This window comes from Aquarana catesbeiana, linkage group LG03, assembly GCF_042186555.1.
Source record: "Aquarana catesbeiana isolate 2022-GZ linkage group LG03, ASM4218655v1, whole genome shotgun sequence".
Lineage (NCBI taxonomy): Eukaryota > Metazoa > Chordata > Amphibia > Anura > Ranidae > Aquarana > Aquarana catesbeiana.
Window position 1 is genome coordinate 118,536,390 of NC_133326.1, and position 20,169 is coordinate 118,556,558.

At 43.5% G+C, this 20,169-nt stretch overlaps 1 protein-coding gene across 1 annotated transcript in view; it reads left to right on the forward strand.

Moving 5' to 3' along the window:
- The window catches only part of CCDC33 (coiled-coil domain containing 33), a 207,573-nt gene that overhangs the window by 108,838 nt on the left and 78,566 nt on the right, over positions 1 to 20,169 (forward strand). The window lies entirely within an intron of this gene.

The following is a 20,169-nucleotide window of genomic DNA, read 5'->3' on the forward strand; positions in this document are numbered from 1 at the left end:
TGCCTATGTGCTGGCCATCTCTTTCCACAACTTCCTGAATTCTCTGAAAGCTTTGCAACTTCTCCTCTGCTCTTAATTTTTAATTTCTAAAGACTACATATCCCATGGTACCTTGCTACCTGCAAACTGATTTGTGTACTGACTCCCAAAACTCCTCCTCTCAGTACCTCTGTAGCTCAGAAGGCAGGCTTAGTGAAATGTGTGACACAGCAGTGCCTACCCACAGGGCATAACAAATATGTGTCACAGAATTCAAAGAAGTAAATGCGAGGCTATCTTCACAAAGTAAGTTTACATACTTTAAGATCATTCCGATTAGTAGGAGTAGTCTAGAAATAATAGAAATAGAATGTGGAAATTAATATTTGGTTTTAAATTTTGACCGTAAATGCGCTTTAAATTTGGAAGCAGCACCCATGCAGCAAAAAACAATTCCCCACCTTAAGCACCCATTTTCATTGGCCTCACTGTAATACTTACCTTAACACTAACCCTCCTAGTAATCCCATGTAGTCCTCTTTTCAGGGGTTATGAGAAATGGCCCTCTCCAAACAGGATATTGCGCTAAGCATGCAGGTAAATAAGAGAACCAGAATCTTCTGGAAGTGGAAAAGTGGGGTTCATAATAAAGTAGGCAGTGCCTCCACCCAGGACAGTGAACAGAGGGATTTCCTTCCTGGGAAATTAATCAGTATTCGTAGGCGTGCGCATGGGCTCTGGCGGATGTGCCTGGAAACACCCTAATCACCCCCTGTGCATTAGTGTGCCAGGTGTCTCTGGCTACGTGTTTGCCTTCTCACCTGCCCTCGCCCCACTGGAGCTACTGCTGTACAGAGCGACTGTTCTCAGTAGTGACAGGACAGCAGGTTGTGTTGTTGGAGAGCAGGCTGAGCTCTCGTGCCTTCACTCTTTCTCGCTCCTTAAGCCAGGAGGCTAAGGTATTGTTCAAGTTAAAGTAATGGTGGAACCTCTGCATGGGAAATTGCTATCTTTTGTGAAGTTTTTTAATTTCCTTTAAATAAAAGGGGGCTGCCATGCCCTTAAAAATACAGTTCTGGAATGGCACAACTTCTGGAATAATTAGCAAACACAGTGAATCAACTAGTGATAAATAAAGAGTTCAATAAACAAGTGTCCATGTGTATCAAAAAATATTCCATTAGTATTCCACCAACTGGATGTGCTATCCATCCTTCCATAATAAAGTATAACAATCCAAATTAAATTTAAATTGGCCTCTTACCAAGTCCCGATGATCTCTAAATTATAAGAGATCATCTAACGCATGAGGTAAGAAAATGCTGGATGCCTGGCCACATCATCTGTGTGTCTCCCGACCTCCAAGATGGATGGATGGATGGATCCAACAGCTCCAGGCTCAGCGTCCCAACACCTCTTATAGGGTGTACACACGGTCGGACTTTGTTCGGACATTCTGACAACAAAATCCTAGGATTTTTTCCGACGGATGTTGGCTCAAACTTGTCTTGCATACACACGGTCACACAAAGTTGTCGGAAAATCCGATCGTTCTGAACGCGGTGACGTAAAACACGTACGTCGGGACTATAAACGGGGCAGTGGCCAATAGCTTTCATCTCTTTATTTATTCTGAGCATGCGTGGCACTTTGTCCGTCGGATTTGTGTACACACGATCGGAATTTCCGACAACGGATTTTGTTGTCGGAAAATTTTATCTCCTGCTCTCCAACTTTGTGTGTCGGAAAATCCGATGGAAAATGTCCGATGGAGCCCACACACGGTCGGAATTTCCGACAACACGCTCCGATCGGACATTTTCCATTGGAAAATCCGACCGTGTGTACGGGGCATTACTCTGAACTCTGGCTCCACACTGAAAGTATAATCCACAGTGTCCCAGCACAGCTTGCCTCACTTAGGATGATCACTGTGCTTCACTCAGGTGTGTGTGCAGGATAACGGAACACAGAAAGAGAGCTCATCGCATAGTATGTAAAAACGGGGGGTTTATTTAAGCTAAAATATGCACTTACAACAGAGATGGTAATATTAGGCAGTAGAGAGAGGATGATCCAGCATGGAGATCACCAACAAATCTGGATGCTCATCATGTCACAGCTCCCGTCTCCTTCTATCATGTTTCCCCTTAACAGGCTACATCTGGGAATGGAAGATCCTCTCATATGTTGCTTGTCTGCCATGGGCTAATCCTCTGGTTGAAATGTTACAGTACAAGTTTTAGATATGCATCCAGTCTGTTACAGCAGTTGCTCTGAAAGACTATGGCTCTTGCAGTAAAGAACCCTTTGCATGCTATAGTCGTCTAGTTGGCCCCTTTTTCTGTTCCTCAATGGAATTCAATGAATCGGTGTTCTACAATAATTCTTTGTTATAAATATCTTTTTTAATTTTTTACAAGTCATCTTCATACATTTATTTTTTCCATATTTGGACTGTACCATACAGTTAAGGTTGCCACCTCATCCCTTTAAACCTGAACACATATGAATTACACAGTTTCTGAGGCTAATTTAATGCAGATAAGGCACCAAGTGAGTTTAATTACCACCTTAATTATCCACAGAACCTGTGTGATTAATATGTGTTCAGTTTTAAAGGGATGAGGTGGCAACTCTACATACAGTTTACAATTGTAAATATTATTTAAGTTAGTGAAGGTATGCTATTCTTAAGGCCCGTACACACGATCGGACTTTTTGACAACAAACATGCAAATTAGCTGTTTTGGAGCAACATCCGACCGTGTGTACGCTCCATCGGACAAACTTTTTCTGTTTTCATCGGACTTTTGTTGGCTGTGCGAACGCGCAAACTTTCCGGTAACAAAAGTCTGATGGAGCAAAGTCCGATCATGTGCACACAAAACCATCGGACTTTTGTACAAACTACAGTACGCAGCCGCGAGAATGTTTCCAGCGCGATCCCATCGCGCTGGTTGCCGGCGACAGGGTACTGTACATCTTGCGCTAGCTGCAATAGGAAAAACATATTTTCCTATTGCAGTGAGCGCAAGAGGGAATTCCCCTCTGGGAGCATACCAGGCCCTTAGGTCTGGTATGGATTTTAAGGGGAACCCCCTATGCCGAAAAAACGGCATGGGGGTCCCCCCCAAAATCCATACCAGACCCTTATCCGAGCACGCAGCCCGGCCGGTCAGGAAAGGGGGTGGGGATGAGCGAGCGCCCCCCCTCCTGAACCGTACCAGGCCGCATGCCCTCAACATGGGGGGTGGGTGCTTTGGGGGAGGGGGGCGCCCTGCGGCCCCCCCTCCAAAGCACCTTGTCCCCATGTTGATGAGGACAAGGGCCTCTTCCCGACAACCCTGGTCGTTGGTTGTCGGGGTCTGCGGGCGAGGAGCTTATCAGAATCTGGGAGCCCCCTTTAATAATGGGGGCCCCCAGAAACCGGCCCCCCACCCTATATGAATGAGTATGGGGTACATCGTACCCCTACCCATTCACCTAGGGAAAAAAGTGTCAATAAAAAAACACACTACACAGGTTTTTAAAGTAATTTATTAGGCAGCTCCGGGGGTCTTCTTCCGACTTCGGGGGTCTCTCCGGCCTCTTCTCCCGATGTCCGGTTCTTCTCCGCTCTCTCCGGCCTCTTCTCCCAGTGTCCGGTTCTTCTCCCGGTGTCCAGTTCTTCTGCCGGGCTCCTCCGCTATCTTCTGCTCTTTTGCCGCTCTCTTGCTAGCGGTGGCCCGGTCTTCTTCGCCGTCTTCTTCTCTCTTCACTTCTTCTGATGTTGACACGTCGCTCTCTCCCGCTATAATGCTGTGTGAGCGCCTCGCAATGACTTATATAGGCATGGGGCGTGGTTACCGGGTGATGTCATCCGGTGATCACGCCCCCTTATGACATCACAGTTCCGGGGCATGATGGGACTGTGACGTCATAGGGGTGGGGTCACCGGATGACATCACCCGATGACCACGCCCCATGCCTATATAAGTCGGAAGAAGACCCCCGGAGCTGCCTAATAAATTACTTTAAAACCTGTGTAGTGTGTTTTTTTTATTGACACTTTTTTCCCTAGGTGAATGGGTAGGGGTATGATGTACCTCATACTCATTCACATAGGGTGGGGGGCCGGGATCTGGGGGCCCCCCTTATTAAAGGGGGCTCCCGGATTCCGATAAGTCCCTCGCCCGCAGACTCTGACAACCAACGGCCAGGGTTGTCGAGAAGAGGCCCTTGTCCTCATCAACAAGGTGCTTTGGGGTGGGGGGGGGCCGCATTACTAGACATTACTACTCCAGTGATCTCCACTTGCTTCTGTATCCCATGCCGAGTGGCTGCCCTGCTGCATTCTCAACACAGGACATCGGCTGCTTGGTATTGGCACCATTTAGAGAATGCTTTCCATTTTCTTAATTAACACAAAATATTTTCTGATTGGACTAGCTGGGGAATGTTACATCACTGCTCCTCCTCTGCACCTCATCCATTCAGAGAATGCTTTGCATTTATTGATAAAATTAATAGTATTCTCTGAATGGTGTGCTGAGCAGCCGACCTCCTGTGTTCAGTAAGCAGCAAAAGGCACGATACCCGCAAACTAGGTGAGATCACTGTAGTAGTTGTGCCTACTACAGTGACTTCCAGGTTCTAGAGGCATACCACAGGTATAGAAACAAACTACTGTACTACTACTAGTACATACTACTGTACTACTCAGAAATTAGTAGTACATCGAGTCTGCCCATTTTTAAATTTTTTTATGTTATTAAGGTATGGTATATGTATAATTATGTTAGTGCAAGCTGGACCAATGGAACTATGTAAAAAATGCCATACCTGAAATTCTTCTATAGCTTTGGAAATGAGGTAAAATTCACGTTGCAAAGAATACAGTATTTTTGCTTGCAGATGATTAAATGATGGAAGTCAGTAGAGCTTCACTTCATTTACAAAGCTAAGAGAATTTCCTCTGCAAAGTGAAAAGCTTATTTGTCTAAGTAAACTTCAGTATGTACATGCATATCCTGTCACTTTAAGACCTTCACCAACACATTGTATTATATATTGTGAGATTGGTTTACTCCTGCTTGCTCTTATAATATGCAGTTATTTTCCTGTATTTCTGTAGCCCTGTACATGAGATTGTGTGCTATTAATGCTGAATTGTGGCAAGTCACTGACGTGTGTCGCAGAACATACTGAGAAATAATTGTTGTGTTCTCAGACACTGCTTCATAGCCCAAAGCTGAAATCTGTGAGATTACTTTACCAGTTAATGCTGTATTTTCGAATAGCTGCTCCTTCCAGTGATATAGACAGAGATTGGCTTGTGATGTATATGAAGAAATTGCTGCTTAGCTTTGTGTTCTTAACAGATTTTCAATGACATTGACAAAACACACAGGAAATTATCACTGAATTAGAAGTCGGATGATGGGGGGGGGGGGATGTTACAGTTGGGATGAGCTGAGGAAATGGAGAAGAGAGGACAGGGACCATGGTTTACTAAGCTCCATCTTGTCTTCCTTGGGGTGTCTCCACATTTGGATTAGTCCATATAAGCAAAGGATGAAAGGAAGGGATGAAAGGCAAACAGCAGCTTTATTGCTTATCGCTGGTGTCCAGAGTAGAAACTATATTCCTACAGAGACCACTGAGACTATTCATCTAGGCTTGTGTCTTTGAGGAAACTGCTGAGTCTGGTCTGTTGGGGCTGTTTAGCGCTCCTCTGTAATCTAGCTTCTCTTTTTGGGCACATCCTATTGATATGACACTGTTTAGGCTTAGATCTGTGTCGGTCACGTACACTGTGTTTGCTGTTAAACAAGCCTGTCTGTTTATTTATATGCTTTTTATGGGCTTTTTATGGGCTGTCACCAGGGGCGTTGCTAGGTCTGCAAAAGATTTGGGGCTAGAGCCCAAAACAGCGGTCACTAACCTTTTTGCAGGCCAGGCAGGGGGACGCGCTTCAATCATCATGGCACCATGGTTGTTATGGTGTCAGGGTGATTGAAGTGCATTATTTCTATTGTTACATTGTAATATTAAATGACTCACAGCTGGGAGGTGGGTAGAGGCAGAGCCATGGGGGCAGCTGCCGCTGACACCGGCAATGATAAGGTTACAATTTGGAGATCATGGCAGGCCCACTGCTAACAAAACTACAGTTAAAGTTACTTCTCAGCCAGCAAAAAACTTCCACAAACGAAAAAGGAGAAAAAAATTTAAATAAATAAAAAATATTTTAAAAATATTTTATTTATTGTAAATAAAAAACAAAAACAAATGCATACAATAAATCAATTAAATTGAATTGAATTGATGACTGATTCTAAATTGAAAGTCCATGAATAACACCACTGAAATGTTACAGTTCGCAAACTCATGTTTACAAAAGGCATTTGTCACTGCAAGCAGTCAACCCAGTGTGTCCCAGAGAGTCCACATCATATACGGAGCTTTTACAGGAACTGCAAGCAGAAAGAGCAAGGTAGCCAAAGTTCAAATAAATAAAAAAAATATATATAAAAAAAAAAAAGAAGAGAATTCACTTTATTAAAAACAATGATCGATAGTCCAATACCATATTTAGGTTGCTCTTATGTGTGTGCAGAACTTAGGATCCCCAGATGCATGGCTCAGCAGGTCTCCTGGCCACTGAGACAGAGAGCCACACTGCACACACCAGGGATACCAGGGGAATCTGAGTGTGTGAGATACCTGTTGCCAGGTCAACGTCAGGAGCCACCATATCCCGCTTATCCACGAAGGGCTCCACTGAAGAATGGACTGAAGAAACCATCAGGGGAGGATCACAAGTAACCGTCACAGGACACAGGGGTTGCCAGGAGACCATTTATGCGAGGAAAGCTCCGTCCGCCTGCTCGCTTCTCTCATCGGCTTGCCTGGCTCTCTCATGCAGCCCACCACACGTGCGGCCAGGCTTCAGAGACGCTGGTTAGGCAGGGACCCCTGAGGCAAGAGACTCGGAGCTACGGGCCCCAGATTCGGGGCTATAGCCCCAATAGCCACCCCTTAACTATGCCTCTGGCTGTCACAGTATTACATGCACAGCCATACTTGCGTTTTCTTCCTGCTTCACTTCATAGTGTGGGGGTTCCATAAGCCACCCATCCATTCATTGGATGATTTTTTTTGCATATAATGATGTTTAATAACTAAAGTTGCACTGGGCTTTCATGAACAAAAGATGTAAAAGATAATGGTTGAAGCAATTGTAGGAGATCTATACCTTTTCATCATATATGAACAGCTGTGTATATTTCAAATGTTTGCCATAAGTGACAAAACAAATGAGCTGCCTTACCCACTGCATATTAAAATGTGGCATAATGTGTGTTAATGTGTGTGTTTTAATGAACTGCACAGGTGTGACCTTAACCACTAGCTTATTGGGCACTTATAACCCATTCCTGCCCAGGCCAATTTTCAGCTTTCAGCTCTATCGCACTTTGAATGACAATTGTGCGGTCATGCAACACTGTACCCAAACTACATTTTTATAATTTTTTCACACAAATAGAGCTTTCTTTTGGTGGTATTTAATCGCCACTGGGTTTTTTATTTTTTGCCAAAAATACTTTTTTGAAAAACAAAACAAAACATGTTTTATAGTTTGTTATGAAATTTTGCAAATAGGTAATTTTTCTCCTACACTGATGTGGCAAAAAATGTGAACACCATTAAAGTCTATGGGACGCAAACGTGAAAAATCCAAAGTGCTAATTTTAAAGGCTTATATACAAGTTATTGCCATAAAAAGTGTTTGGGGACCCGGGTCCTACCCCAGGAGACATGTATCGATGCAAAAAAAAAGTTTTAAAAACGTCAGTTTTTTCGGCAGCAGTGATTTTAACAATGCTTCAATTAAAATGAAATATTCCTTAAAATATTGTGCCTGGGGGGTGTCCTTAGTATGCCTGTAAAGTAGCGCATCTTTCCCATGTTTATAACAGTGCCACAGCAAAAAGACATTTCTAAAAGAAAAAATGTAATTTAAAACTGCTCGTGGTTGTAATGTATTGTGGGATCCCGGCAATATAGATAAAAATACCAAAAAAAAATGGCGTGGATGTCCCCCCCCCAAAATCCATACCAGGCCCTTAGGTCTGGTATGGATATTAAGAGGAACTCCACAACATTTTTTTTTTTTAAATGGCATGGGGGTCCCCCAGGCACTATATGCTCTGAACAGCAGTATATATACTATACGGCCTACCCTTTATACTCTGCAGAAAAACTGGGCCTTAGATGTTGGTGGTACCAGCACACTGTAAGCCCTCACAGTTACTCTTGTTGGGGGCAGGAACGGGCCCTGCTGTGAAATATTATATCAAAAATTGTAGTTACATGTCCTTGTTAAACAGGGGCAGAAAAATTGGGCCTTGGGTGGTGGTGCCACAACACTGTAACCCCTCATAGATACTCTCGTTGGTTGCAGGAACTGGCTCTGTTGTGAAATATTATATCAAAAATTGTAATTACATGCCCCTGTTAAACAGGGACAGAAAAATTGGGCCTTGGGTAGTGGTGCCACAACACTGTAACCCCTCACAGATACTCTTTTTGGGTGAAGGAACAGGCCCTGCTGTAAAATATTATATCAAAAATTGTATATACATGTATGTATACATGCCCCTGTTAATTTTTGTCCGGTGCAGGAACGGGCCCTGCTGTGAAATATTATATAAAAAATTGTAATTACATGCCCCTGTTAAACTTGGGTCTTGGGTGGTGGTGTGCCACAACACTGTAACCCCTCACAGATACTCTTGTTGGGCACAGGAACGGACCCTGCCGTGAAATATTTTATATCAAAAATTTTAATTACATGCCCCTGTTAGAACACAATAGCACAGCAGTAAGATTACTGTACCAACATTGCATAGTTCCTTGCAAACGCCTCTGTTTTTTTCATTCACCCTGCTGGGCTGAACGAATAAGAAAACTTAGTGTGTACCAGGCATTACTGTTTGGCTGACTTTTTTCTGTTCGGTTTCTTTTATTTCTCAAGCAAAGTTTTCTGAGTAGGTTTGAATGTATCTGATTCACAGGAATCCGCCATAGTTCAAGATGTATATGACCAGCTTTAGTCACCAGGAAGTCAAAGGTTACCCAAGGACTAAGGCTGGGTTCACACTATTGCCACATGTGGCTCAGAGCAGGGGTCCAGTGCGTCCCCGTTCACGGTTTCAGGTTCGATTTCAGCCCAAAATTTGGGGCTGAATTTGGATCTGAAACAGACCAAAAGACGCACAGGACCCCTGTGCAAATTTCGCACCGGAGCCGCAGCAGAGATATGTAAACTGGCTCCATAGAGAGCCGGTCACAATCTCCTACCGTGGGAATTGGTTGGAGAAAACCCACATCCAATTCACATAGGTGTGAACCCAGCCTTACACGTCTCATTAAGAAATTTTTGGAAAGACATTCTCAAATGCTCTGCCATGGTCTTCTCGCCAATTCAAATGGCATACCTACTCATTCCCTTTTCTTCAAAGGAAAGAGAATGATTGGTATCCAATCATTAACAAAAAATGTTTGAGTATGATAATGTGCAATTCTGACAGAAGCTTACATATTTGTTCTCTAACTTGTATACAGACCAAACTTTATTTCATTGGTTGGGTTATCTAATCAAGCACATCCCTTGCAAGGATTGGACATGTATGGCTTTTTCCATATAATGGCCTTTTATGCCTTCAGTCAGGGGCAAATGCCATTGTAAAGCTTCCCTGCTTCTGGGAGAATCCAGTGCAGCAATTCAAGTATTGTACATCCTTCAGGGCCCATTCACACAGGGGCAACTTTGGATCCGACTTCAAGTCGCCCCAAGTCGCCCCTAGTCGCCTCAAGTCGCGCTACATGAATAAATCAATGTAAGTGAATGGATCTGTCTTAATGCACACTACTGCAGTCGCTCCGACTTCAGAAAAGGTTCCTGTACTACTTCAATCCGACTTGAAGGCAACTTGTACCCATTGATTTCAATGGAAGTTGCCTCCAAGTCTGATCACTGTTCATACTGAGGCAACTTTACAGGAAGCAGAAAGGAAACAGAAAGTAATTTCCTCTACTAAACAGCCAGCCCCCTCCTTCTCACACACAGCTGATAAGCTCTGATTGGCCACTTGTAAAGTTCCCTGTCCTGGAGGCGACTTCAAGTTGTGTTGTAAGTTGCCCCAAGTCGTGCTGTGATTCATACTCAAGTCGTGTCCAAGTTGCCTCCCAAAGTCGTGCTGGAAGTCGTGTTGCCCCTGTGTGAATGGGCTCTATGGCCAAGCAGGGTCTTACCTCAAATCGGATACTATGTATGTACATTGCTGTCTGTGGCTAGTGCATCTGAAGTACAGATTTATGGTCCCCAGGGGAGGCTCTGATTAAAAGCCAATTCTTAGTTTGTAAATACAGAGAGGAATAATGAAAGAGAGAGATTTATAGTGATGAAGGGAGGGGAAAGCAAAAGGTGTAAGGGAGGGGTGCTGGTTTAGAAGAAAGCAAAGGCTATAGTGACACAAGATACAGTTACATACTAAAACAAGTGTGCTTATTTATCTGTGTTTTTGATATGTTTCTGTTCCAATGAGTTAGTTCAATGTGTTTTAATGTCTTACAGACTAACCTGTTAAATATTCCATTTATCTAGCTTTTATTCGCTTTTATTGCAAATATTTTACACTTTAATGTATTACTGGGCCTTCCCTGCCCCATATTTCTCATTATCAAAACAGAACTGATTTAAGATGTTGATAAGCCCTAGGCAAAGTTTAAATTACTGAGCTGCCTTCGATAATATATTCATCCACTCCTTTTTTTTGCAGCTCTTCTGCTTCTCTTCCAGCAAAAAGAATATTTGCACTAAAGGCCTCACAAAGCAGCTTCATGCTGTGCGCCCAGGTCATGGGAGAGAGAGCTAGCACCATATAAACTGTAAAATGTCTTAAATGACTGAGGTATAAAAGCCATTATAATGGAGGACGTTCAGAAATAAAAAGGATGTATTCATATTAATAAAACCGTACATTTAACAACCAAGATCTGAAAATATGTTTTGCAAACAACTGGCTTCTTGTTGTGCAGACAGTGTATAAGGATCAGCAAGAAACCGATTTGTAGCAATGTCTGTGAGTAGGTCCAAATTGGGTAAACCTTTATTGAACACTCATGTGGGGGGGTCAGCTTACAAGTCTAGAGACCACTTAACCCCTCTTAAATTGTATAGGTATTATATACACAATATATTAGTATCAAAATCAAATTAAAAACAACTAAATACTCCATATCCTTCCAACGTTGAAATAATATTACATCAATGTTCATGAGTTGTGTCCTCCATGCAAGGGCGTCCGCAGAACTTTTTTCGGGGGGGGGGGGGGGACAGACTGAGAGCAGCCCCAGGCCAGCAGATGTAGAAAAAAAGTCCACGGCTGACGCGGAGGCGGCGGAGGCGGCCATTACGTTACACAGGGCAACTGTCTTCACTCTTCAACACCTTCTTATAGAGGTTGACCGATATGGGTTTTTCTCTGGCCGATTCTGATATTTAGAAATCGGGGCGGCCGATGGCGATATATGATGCCGATTTTTGCGGCCGTCATTTTAGGCCGATTTTTTTTTTTGGCAGGTGGCACTGGCAGGCACTGACAGGTGGGACTGGTTGGCATTGGCAGAAGGCACTGGTTGGCCACAGCAGGTGGCACTGACAGGTGGCACTGGTTGACACTGATTGGCAAGTGGCACTAATTGGCACTGGCAGGTGGCACTAATTGGCACTGGCAGGTGGCACTGGATGGCACTAATTGGCACTGGCAGATGGCACTGGTTGGCACTGGCAGATGGCACTGGATGGCACTGATTGGCACTGGCACTTGCAGGTGGCACTGACAGGTGGCACTGGCAGGCACTGATTGGCACTGGCAGGTGGCACTGGATGGCACTGGCAGGTGGCACTGGCAGATGGTACTGATTGGCACTGGCAGGTGGCACTGGTTGGCAGGTGGCACTGGTTGGCACTGGCAGGCACTGGTTGGCATTGGCAGATGGCATTGGCAGGTGGCACTGGCAGATGGCACTGGCAGGTGGCACTGGCAGATGGCACTGGTTGGCAGGTGGCACTGGTTGGCACTGGCAGGCACTGGTTGGCATTGGCAGATGGCACTGGCAGGTACCACTGGATGGCAATGGCAGGTTTCACAGCCGATAGTGTAACTGTGTAAAACTGTATGGAGAGAGAGGGGAGCTGACAAATTCAGCGTGATGTCGGAGAGGGGCGGGGCCCGGGGTGGGCGGGACCCGGAGTGGGCGGGACCTGGGGTGCGCGGGACCCAGCAGCTATCCAGCCAATGATTGGGCTGTTTAAGAAAGGGGCAGGGCCACATACACGTAGCGGCCCGCCCAGATCCCATCCCATTGGTTGGTGTTGGATAGCTGGGTCCCGCCCCCCCAGGTCCCGCCCACCCCCGACATCCAACCTCAATTTTGACAGCTCCTCTTTCTCTCCATACAGTTTCACACACCGCGGCGCTGCTCTGCCAACAGTGTGTGGAGAAGGGAGGAGGAACCCCACGTTCCTCCTCCCTTCTCCGATATATCAGTCGACCTCTACCTTCTTACGATTCCAGGGGGGGAATTCCCCCCCCCCTTGCCCTATGCTGCGGACGCCCATGCCTCCTGATGATTATTGATGGCTGGAGATGTCCTTGGCTTTGTGCCTTGAGGTGTTGACTTGTCTAGACTTGTTCTCTAAAATATAGAGACATCTCTAAAATGGCTGACATTGTTACCAAATGGCGGATGATGCGGTGATTTAGCAAGAATCATCTTTAAATTTCCTACACATCAGGTAAAGATTACCAGATGTCCCCGTTCTCCCTTCCTCAACTTCTGCCCTCTGGTAATATTTCCTGATTCCTCCCCTCTTCCCTACTGTTCCCTTTTCTCTACCAGTTTTCACCATAACCCGCCCTTTCCCACCCATTCCCTTCTTGCCCTGACCTACATACTCAAACTAATGGTCCAGAGTAAACCATCTATTCCTGATTTTGGGTCCAGGAAGGGTCCTTTAGCAGCAATCTCTGAAAGTTTATGGCATTGTCTTTTATCGATATCAGAAGGTTTAGCCCCTTTGTGGGCATGACTATTATTATCCCCTTCAAGAACCAAAAAACAATTGTATCAGAAAAGTTGATCAAACATATTCACTAGAACCAGTATAAGTTTCATATTATTCCCATTTGCTCAGTGGGGATATTCATTATTTTTTCAGACAGTTTTTCTTAAAATCTAAATAAATATAAAGTGCAGGGTGCAAAAAATAAATAGCTAAAAGGTATGAAATAAATAAAATAAAATACAAAAATTATTCATCATTCATATGAATGAATAATCGTGCATGAAAACCAATTCATACACAAATCAAACCAACAGTTTATTTGGTATGGTTTATTTGTGTATGAACTGGTTTTCACATATGATAATTTTTTTTATATATTGATGTATTATTATTGTATTTTATTTATTGCATACATTTAAGGTATTTATTTTCTGCTTTTTTCTTGAGCGGTGCACTTTACATTTATTTAATTGTTCACTGAATGTAAGATGTCACTTGTTGCCTCTGAAGCCAATGTGTCGGAGTATGAGAGGATGGGTCAAAGGGAACGTCCATATTCAAAGAAAAGTCTGAAGGAAGGACTTGGGCAAGTTGTCTGTGGCCCTCCTTACACCAAGGTCCAAATCTCAACCCCTGCAGGGCTGGGAATTTGGCGTATTGACCTGTGGTGCTAGCGGCTACTGTCCTCCACTGAGCACTGACTGACCATGTTTATATTTTTTGAAAATCTGGTTGTCCTTTGGTGGCCCTTCTCATCTACCCCTGCACCTACCTTCTCTTTCTAACAAGAGGGATTATGAAAGCAGAAAGATGCAAATGTTTCCCACAGGATGAACAAAAACACCTAACAAATTCCTTCATCCACACTATACAGCACAGATGGACAAATCCCCAGTGATTAAGTGGCAGCTGTTAGAATACTCAAACAGCGGCTTCATGTGATTGAATGCAGATGCTGTTTGGATGACAATTTTTCACCTGCCTCCCTCGATTGGAAAACTCAGGTGGGAGAGGGCTGACAAGGCCACCCACTAAGTGAATTTTGTCTGGTTGATCAGGAACCGGGCAAAATTCATACAGTGTATGGCTCACTTAAGCCTCCCATACACTGCTCCAATTTTGGCTGGTTGAAGCTCAGTAATCCTCCACAAAATATGGATTCACATACCCACCTAAAGCAACAGCTTATGTACATCCCATTAAATAAGGTTGCAGTGAACTTCAACAAATGTCTTCTACTGGCATGTAGGATCAAATTATTACTCTCTACTGTCTATATAGTATCTGTTCTTTGACATTCAGAGTCTCCCACCGTACATAAAATACTGTATTTAATGACTTGGTAATTGTTAAGCCATTTTAAATTATGGCATTAGTTTGATTGAAATTGCAAAAAAAGGCCATTGTTAAATTTTGGGCGATGAACATGTTGAATGAACATGAACATGTTCTCCCTGTAAATATGTAAGTCTAGATATTATTTTGTGCAAGCAATGTATTCACTTGTGATGGTGTGGCACATCCGATGTACTATTTTATTGTTTCTAAACGTATCCTTTAATTAGTAGTATGTAGCTGATCCCACACTGAGACACCAGCGATGGATTTAAACTAATTTTGGCTCTGGCTGCTACACCCATCATTGGGCCCCATGTCCACAAATTACTTTCAGTGCAATCTTATTTTTTATTGAAGAAAAGTGTACATTACACAAATAGATTGTTCAATAATACATAGAAACAAACAATAATGCATGTAAGAGTATCATATGTTCTTAAGGTATAGAGAATTCGTTAGCATCAACAGAAGTAGTTAAGTATATAAGCCTAAGAAGCTATAACATCTAGCATAACACATTAAGAGTCGATGAAAACCACTATCTACTCAACGAGCGGTGCCCACTAGTCGAAAACTTGATAAGGCTTTTGATATTGTGCTAAATGCAGTTTCTCGTAAAGGTAAACACTATATGAATTGTAGATTTCTTGTCTGGTAAGACTAGAGGTTATGGTTTGGGTGTTTGTGTAGCACTTCAACATATAAAAGAGAGAGGAGGGAAAGAAGGTGAAAATAATGGGGTCAAGAAAGTATAGTAGGTTGATATAGAAAGGGAGGCATTCCACTTAGGCTAATCAGCGACGTTGGTAGAGTCCTCCTCAGCCCAGGAGATAAATTCTGAGGAATACCTAAATATAGCCCACGAGGTCCAGGTTTTGGAGAATTGCTCCTCTTTACCCGATTCAAGTAACAGCAGTCGTTACAAAATATTAATTCGGTCCACTTCAATTGCCCAATCCCCCAGGGAAGGCAAGTTTGTCAGCCTCCAGTGTCTGGGTATAACCGTTCTAGCTGCTGCCAAAAAGTGGCGCAGAACATCTTTTTTGACCAATTTAAACGGTCCAGGGAGCATAGGTAACAGAACTATCTCAGGAGAGGGTGTAAATGAGGTCACCATGAGTCTGCAGTACAGGTCGAGGATCATTTGCCAGAATTTCCGCACAGGGAGGCAATCCCACCAGATATGAAGTAAAGTTCCCCTGGACAACAAACAGCCCCAACAGGTGTCTGGGAGCGTCAGGTTAATCCAGCATAAAGTCAAGGGGCATCTGTACCAATGGGTCATTAACTTGAACCCTTTTTCTTGAGCCTTGGATTTTAGGGATATTTTTGTTGTGTGTGTTTTACCATCCAGGCCTGTGTGTATGGGAGAAGGTCGGGATTAGAAGCCATATGTATGAGAGAGTAGAGTTGGGAAACCACATGCGTAGAGGGATCAGCTTTTTCTCCAAATCAGTTAAATTGGTAAGTATATCTGGCAAAGATGGGAAGGTATGAATGTAAGATGTCACTTGTTGCCTCTGAAGCCAATGTGTCGGAGTATGAGAGGATGGGTCAGAGGGAACGTACATATTCAAAGAAAAGTCTGAACGAAGAACTTGGGCAAGTTGTCTGTGGCCCTCTTTACACCAAGGTCCAAATCTCAACCCCTGCAGGGTCTCAAACAGAGGCGTCATAGATCCCTTTGTTGGAGATAAGACCTTGGAGGAATTCAGTCGGGTCCAGATTTGTATTGTTTTTCGGGTGAGGTCGCTAGGGAGTAATCCGCCCTTCAGGAATTCAGCAGGCGTCCACGACAAAGCTCGGAGATCTACTGGATTCAGATGGCTCTCTAGTTGTACCCATAATTTGGTTGAGAAATGGTGGAACCAGTCAAGTATACATGTGAGTACTACTGCTCTATAGTATATAGAGGCATCTGGAGCTCCAACTCCTCCACAAATCTTTGGGATTGATAGAGTTTCATAGCGTATCCATGGCCGAGCCCCCCTCCACATAAAGGAGGAAAACATTTGGTGGAGCTTCTTAAAGAAGGAGGAGGGTATGTAGTTAGGAATTGTCTGAAACAAATATAGAAACCGAGGAAGAACGTCCATTTTTAGAGCATTCACCCTGCCTAGCCATGACAGACATTTCTTCGTGCAGTTTGAGAGATCCATCTTGGTTCTAAGAAGAAGGGGAGTGAAGTTCATGAAGAACAATTGAGACCCGTCTGTGGGCACTTGGATTCCGAGGTAACGGATGGAAACGGAACCCGTTTTAAACGGAAACTTCATTGAGACTTGACAGAGGACCTCCTGGGACAGTGAAATATTCAGGATTTCTGACTTATTATGATTCACTTTGAAGTTGCTCATCTTCCCAAACCTCTTGAACTCCTGCATTATGTACGGTAGGGATAGATGGGGTTGGGTCACAAACATTAGTAGGTCATCAGCAAAAAGAGCCAGTTTAGAATGAGTGGGGCCTACTGAGATACCTGAGATGTTGGGGTTATTGCGCAAAGCAATTACCAGGTGTTCCATGACAAGGACATAGAGATGGGGAGACAGAGGACAACCTTCCGTGTCCCATTGTGGATAGAGAATGTGGGGGACAGTGAGCCATTCACCCAAAGTCTGGCAGATGGAGAGGAATAAAGAGACATAATTCGAGACAGCATATCTGCATTAGAGACATCTGGAGGAATTGCCAGTTGACCCGATCAAATGCTTTTTCCACATCGACTGTCAAAAAACATAAAGGGACAGGGCTTTCAAGGTGTTGTCCCTTGCCTTGCAACCACTTACAAAACCCACCTGATCCAGGTGTATGAGGTGGGGTAGCAGCGACTATAGTCTATTGACAAAGGTTTTAGCATGTATTTTTAAGTTAACACCAATTAATGATATGGGCCTATAATTTGCGCACAAAGTCAGGTCCTTCTCTGGTTTTGGGATAAGGGCAATGTGGGCTTCAAGTGTTTGTGGAGGAAACACAGAGCCTTCTGATAAGGAATTGAACACCTTAGTTAAGAAGGGGGTCAGTAGGGGAGCAAATATTTTATAAAATTTAGGAGTAAAGCCATTGGGGCCCGGGCTTTTACCAGATGGGGTGGCTGCTATCGCTCCTGCGACCTCGTCTTCAGTAATGACTGTCTCCAGCTCTTCTACAGTGTCACCGTCCAATGTAGGAAGTGCCGTTTCCGCAATATAAGACTGACTATTAGTCACAGGGGTAGGGGAGGGACTATAAGAAACGCTAGGTGATGTTATATAGCAATTGGTAGAAATCTCTGAATGTTTGTGATATCTTAAAGAGCTCACTGATCGTTTCCCCAGATGGGACCCGAATATGAGGTATATGTCAGGGCTGGGCTCAGCCTTTCCTTCTCTGAGCTGGCCGCTCAGCTGTTGGCTAATTGCCAGCTCCCATCTCTCTCCAAAGTTACGCTGTTGATGATATCCTGCTCGTCAGTCCTGCTTACTTAAGCCGTCCAGTCCAGAGGAGCTCTGCCTTCGCCTTGGTCAACATCACAGAAACTCTCTCCTGCGATCCTGTTCAAGATCTAAATGAACTGTATGTAGCCTCAGCTACATAGAGCATACAGTGTTGTTTTCCGCAACTAGAATGGGAACTTCCAGTCCCACTCCCAGAACTAAATTGAGTCAGGCTGTGTCAGAGATCTTCCCGCCTCGGGAAATCAGAGGAAGCTTTGTATTCATTCATAGAAAACAAAGCTGCTATGAATGGCTAAGCAGGGCTCAGTCGGACTCAAGATCAGCTCTAAGGGCTTGTTCACACATGTGTCAATACTCTGTGTTCAAGCATAATTTAAAGCGGGAGTAAACTCCCTTGGTTGATTTTTAGCTATTGGGAAGCCTATAATAAGGCTTACCTATAGGTACAGTTTAGGAGATATTTACTTTAGAAGCAGCTGGTGACATGACTAGCGCATGCTCTCTGAAGGAACGGCATACTGTTGCTTGTTAAATGCCTCTTGAAAAACTCAAGAAAAAATTGTCAAAAAATGCTATAGGCATTTTAATGAGCATTGTTTCATTCTTCATAATCAACACACATGTGAACAAGCCCTAGGGGTGCACCTGCTCTCATGTAAAATAACTGATGTGACAACCCAGAAGACATTCTGCAGGTGGTAGTTTAGGAAAAGATTTTTAAAGCATTGCCCTATTTTATTACATCAACTCCACATAAAAAGATTATTCCACATGGAAATCACCATGTAAAAATATCTAGACAAGGGTGTGGATAGGAGAAAAAAGAAACATAATTTTCCGTGTCTTTCATTCTCATCAGACACATTTGTTTATAGAAACGTTGGCTTTTAAATCACCCTAAATTGTATTATTTCTTATAATAAAGGATTGCTTTTTCACTCAACACAAGGTGTTATCTTTACTAGGACCTGCCCCTGTTATTTGAATGATTTAATGTCTGCAATAATATTAAGGCTCTTACTTTTGAATGTTGGACTGGTGATTGATATGCAGCATGCTAGCTTCTAAACTAAAATCCTCTGATGAACATTGGGATCCAACACTGCTTTTCATCTCTGGTGGCTTAGCACAGCCCAAGAACAATCAAATCAGTAAACTATGTTCAGACAAAAACACTAATATGAGGTTCTATGTAGATGGCCTAAAGCTCACCACACATGTTACAATCTTATTGTAATACCTCCTTTAGATCCATCAACAACTAACTAGTACAAAGGTCTGTCTGATTGAATACACATTGGTAGGGCCTCATATTACATCATTTTGGTAAATCTAGGGTTGATTGTACAAAGATTGTATGGCCAAATTTGAATGTGTATGATGGCATCAAGAATGATAGTAGATCCTTTATGCCACGTATACACGAGCGGACTTTACGGCATACTTTGCCCGGTGGACTTTTCGACGGACTTTACGACGGACTTTACGAATGAACGGACTTGTCTACACACGATCAACCAAAGTCCGACGGATTTGTACATGATGACGTACGACCGGACTAAAACAAGGAAGTTCATAGCCAGTAGCCAATAGCTGCCCTAGCGTCGGTTTCTGTCTGTCGGATTAGCATACGGACGAGCTGACTTTTCGACCGGACTTGAGTCCGTCGGATAGATTTGAAACATGTTTCAAATCTAAGTCCGTCAAACTTTTGAGAAAACAAAGTCCGCTGGAGCCCACACACGATCGAATTGTCCGACGAAATCCGGTACACCGGACCAAGTATGCCATAAAGTCCGATCGTGTGTACGCGGCATTAGGCTTACTACTGTAACAGCCCTGGAGGACTTGAGAGTTTATCCCCTCGTGACGCTGATGGAGGATTGTAAGAATTGTATGATTGTACTACATGGTGAGTCTTGAGGTGCCCTTACTACTCACTGGAAGCTTACCAGAAGTGTCACTCACTCAGGTTAAAAAAATATATATAGAAAAATAGGGGGGAAATACAGCGCTGTGTAAAATAAAACTTTATATAGCAGCTGACACAGCTTTGGACTAAAAGTAATATGTATGGGTGTGAAAAAGTGTAGCACTAATATACCAAAACAAGTATAACAAAATAGAAGAATGTATGTAAACGGGGGGGTATGCATAAAGTGCATAAAGGAATACCTTAGTTAGAATTAGTGACTTATACCAAAATAAACCATGCTACGCGAACAACATGATATGTGAAGAAATAAAACGTAGAAAAGCTAATGGGATCAGTGAATATTAACCAGGTGCACG